Source organism: Haliotis cracherodii, unplaced genomic scaffold (genome assembly GCF_022045235.1).
Source record: "Haliotis cracherodii isolate W230 unplaced genomic scaffold, xgHalCrac1.p SCAF_10, whole genome shotgun sequence".
Lineage (NCBI taxonomy): Eukaryota > Metazoa > Mollusca > Gastropoda > Lepetellida > Haliotidae > Haliotis > Haliotis cracherodii.
In genome coordinates this window covers 36,839,941-36,844,678 of record NW_027266265.1, presented here as the reverse complement: position 1 = coordinate 36,844,678, position 4,738 = coordinate 36,839,941, and positions in this window count along the sequence as shown.

Below are 4,738 nucleotides of genomic sequence, written 5' to 3'. Positions count from 1 at the left end.
GAGCTCCTCTATATCTCTGTCTCTATGGTATTCTCCTCATGTCATAATGGCATGGGGGACGTGGAGAACAGCGACGTAGATTTGGGAGTCATGTGTGAGCCATGCTGCAAAAACTCACTGTAACACTGGAGGCACATGTCTGAAGCTGGCATATATATATATATAACACAGCAGGGCCTCTAACTCTTGTGTTGCCACTTATTCCACTGGAAACGGCCTCTCGTTAATACTCGTGTATTGCCACTTATTCCTTAATTAATCAATAAAGTTGATGTTTACCTAAAAGATTTCAAATTTCAGGTGCTTCATTGGGATCAACCCAGACCAAGGTTCGAAGGGAAACAAAGGGAAGAAGAAGAAAACACAAATGAATGCTAAAGTGCCCTAACTGGTTGCGTATTAAGCAATCATCAATGCAATCATTTGAATTTAAGTTTCTTACGAGTGTTACCATAGGTCTAACTGTCATTCAACTATGAAGTCCCCCTCCCCCCCCCCCCCCACCCCCCTCTCTCTCTCTTTTTTCTTCTCTTTTCTCTCTCTCTCTCTCTCTCTCTCTCTCTCTCTCTCTCACTCAGTTAAATTACCCAGCTTGTAATGTGTGATAATGGTGTTAAGTGTAACATAAATCAAAGGCACATATAATATAAATGCATATAATTAAGGTCTATATATATATAAGGATATAATTAAGGGCTGTTTACATAGTTGTTAGCTGTTAGCATAGCATGATGGCGGCTAACGGATGTGAGAAATAGGATCCCTCGACCAAATAAGGCGAGGCAAATAGGTCAACTGTACTGGTTACAAGACTGGTAACAGTCTAGTAGACAGGGGTGGCACCCAAGTTTCATTTTACACAAGGATTCTTTCAAGGATTTATCGTACCATGTTTTTCAATATTTGGTGCTGACTTTTTTAACAAGATGACTTGTGCTTTATGTGAACATAGATATTTTCAAGTAGGTGACATTTGGTGCGGAACTGGGGTTGGTGTGTTCAGCTTCCTGTACTCGGAAAAGGAGCAGGCTTACCTTGCCAAAATTTTAGTTTTTATTGCAACTTTAAAGCCAGACTGTGCATATATGTACATGTATTGGTTGTGGAATGCCCAGTTGTTTTAATATATATATATATATATATATATATATACTCTATAGAAGTCTATGGGAAAACATTTGGTTGTGTGTAACCTGGAGACGACTCCAGCAGTGGAAGGGCGACAACTCTGTTTTGGTAGTAAAGTTTTTTGAACAACCTTCCCTGTCACAAAAGTCCGTTATATCCTTGAGTGGACTAAATATCTATCAGCTTATAGTATTAAATAACAATGTACATATTTGACATGCCATTTTAATATAATTCAAATAAATTGAAGTGACAACATTCATTCCATAATCGATTGCACGCTTCCGAACGTATCATAAGCATGTGTTTATGAATCACTTTCAAAATTACGGTACCAGGTGTTCACGAAAATGTGAGCGTATCCTGCCCCACCGTTGGCATGCACACACATGCAAAGGCATGTCAATTGTTCACCTGAGAAAATAACAGGAACACACATCGGACATAAGTTTTGTCACTGATGCGTCAAATTTTGAAGTGTCCAGAACATGTCTACCAGAAACCTTTATATTTGAAAGCTTAGATATTAACAAAAAGGTGTATTCATTGTCATATTGTGAGAACTGAACAGAAATAGATTCAATGTGGTCCTTAATTTATTTACAGTTATCCAACTGAAATACTTCTCACATTAAATTGATGTTTCAATCTGACATGCATAATAACCTTTTTGAGACTTTCGAAAAAATCACAATGCCAAAACTGTAAAACAAAACTTTTATTTTGACCGCTGAAGTACATGTAACATTTGTTCAAATACATTTTTATAACCATATTTGAAAGAGCCAGGCAGGCATCATTTTTTTGGGTAAACAATATTCCTGTATATTAATAAGAGACAACCAATACTTGATACTCTAAAGAACAAATAACTGAATAGAATATCTACCACATTCATCTAACACCCCATTATCTGAAGCTGAAGGTGGGTTTAGTGTCTGGCATGTTGACAGTGTCATTTGTCAAACCATGGAATTTGCGAAGTATCTAGCCGTATATTTTTGGTACATATAGTACATAGTATCTAAATGGTTCGTAACAAGCAACAATAGTGATTTCACACGCTTGTATGCACTGACAGAAATACAAGGACCATTGTCGTCACAATAAAAAAATTCTGTCAGCGTACATTGATGACGCCATGTTGACCACATGGTTTCTAAACCACGGTTTCTAATACAACAGACAATGCTAGCTCCTTCACTAAAGCCATAATGTAAAATATGGATAATGAATAGATTATTACATTTATGATGCATCCCAAAGACATTAATGAAACATTCGGACACTCATGCGTAAAATCAGTGCAAAACACAGACTCGTGAAATAATCTCTATATGACAAATCGGGACACTCACTGACATGTGTATCACTGAGTGAGTGAGTTTGATTTAACGTCCTGTTTAAAAATATTTCAATTATACCATGGGGAAACCCGGAAGTGATGCCGATCTGAGATGACGTTTACAACTTTGGCGAAACCCACGTGCTAGTGGTATGGTGCTGACGAACTTCTAAACATCATCATCAGGACGAATCAGTAATTCCAACCCACGATGAAAGGATTCTATTTCATGATAGGATTCACTATTAATGCCATATTTCACAATTTGGTAAGGTTCGTCATCAGCTCAGGGCCCTTGCCCCCTGTACACATTAGCCCAGACAGCGAATGTGACTTCTTTGGGAAACGCTGTCAAGCCGAACCCACCATTACTTTTCGGAGAACGTGAAGACACCCCAACACTACAGCTTCCTGCATTGAGTAGAGTGTCAGAAGGGATGTGATGTCCTTCCTAACTAAAACACATCAAGGCCCCGAATATTACAGTCAAAAGAGTCACAGAGAATAGAAAAAGAACTGAACATAGTTGAATGTAGTTATTTTCACAATCTTTTCCCTTTGTATTTAGTACTCTGAACATGGTTCATCATTTCAGGCGTTAAGTCGTTACGTTTGACCGCAAGCACTGTCATACATTGAGGAACGCGGTTTTCAGAAGGTAGGCGGTGCTCAAAATGATGACAATGCATACTACAGTGAATACTAGGCTGACGAAGCTTTATATGGATGCAAGTGACACTGAAATTGAGCATGTGCTGTAATATACATAGTTCCGTTTTGTAAGTAAAAAATAACGTTGTGTACAAGGATACCTTGTTAATCCCGAAAAAGGGTGAAATAGGATCTTTCGGAAGCGCTCGTTAAATCCCCAACATCACCATCAAACACCATCATGTAGTTGGATATCTGCACAACGGAATAAAATTATCCCGGATGATTTAACTGAACACAATACCTCCCGGATTAACGATTTTTCACGGTATATTGGAATATGACACAGTTAAAATATTACCCCAAGCATGACGTCATGCAGTTTGTTATTATCAGATATACAGAGAGAGCAAAGGCAAAGATCTGCTTGAATTGACGGATGATGGTTTAATGAATGGTGTCCCGGGCTTCTGCAAATGGCAAAGACATTCATTTGACAAGAGAAAGATAATCCATAATTCCCAGTTTCGAGGAGATACTTAATATATTACCTATCGTGTATATGAAAAAGACAATGAGGCCAATGTAAAAATATGCCATTTTGTATTCTGAATACAACTATCGCTCATTTTCAAGGACAGCGCACACATTTGCATTTCAATACAGTGCACACTGTCTATCCCTTGATATCGTCAATGACTGCTTTGACAAAAATTGACACGCCTGCTTATTTGTTTCGCTGCATGTTTTTAAAATGCAAATTGAAATACAGACAGCCAATTCAAGATATTATGGTACTTAAATGGCCATCAAACCCTTTCCTGGCAGCCCAAATGATACATTCCCGTGAAACATGAACTCAGGTAAGTGACATTTTGTGGGAGATATATCAAGCATAAAATCCCTCCTCTTATCATCATGTCCGGTTTCCTCAGGAACTTAATAGCACATTTCAGTAGTTGATATCTCAGCTAGCAGTAAAACGCAATATCATTGAAGTGTGCTTGGATATTGGTCGACAACACGTACTATGTCCACAGTTTACAATATGGAGAAACATAGATCACTCTTCCATTGTGAACATTCAATTCAGATTAAGATTTTCAAACAAATTTCAAGGCGTAAATAAATATGACAAGATTTTATTGAACCAATTCCATTGGTTTGAGAAAATACATAAATAGCCAGCATCACACTGCAGGTGATAATAACTCAATAATAGCCGATACCTGAAACAAAAAAAATAGTAGAATAAAGTTGGGATGTATGGATAAGTCACAACGAAGTCTTGAAACTAGCTGCATGATAAATTATACCAAATATTAGAGAAAGCAGAGAATAGTTTTAAAGATGTTTTGTAAATGTCATCAGCTTTGACGCGGAAAATAGTAATACCACATAGGTAAATTATACAATTTTGCAAACGAGACTGGAGGTATATTTACGGATACGATAAACAAACGATATCATATTTTGTGAAATACCTTTTCCCAATCCAATTCCGTGTCCTCCCATTCCGTAGAGATCACCATAGCCTCCAAGTCCTCCGTACAAACCTCCCATGCCGTATCCGTATTTACCTCCGTATAGACCTCCAATGCCTCCGTATAGACC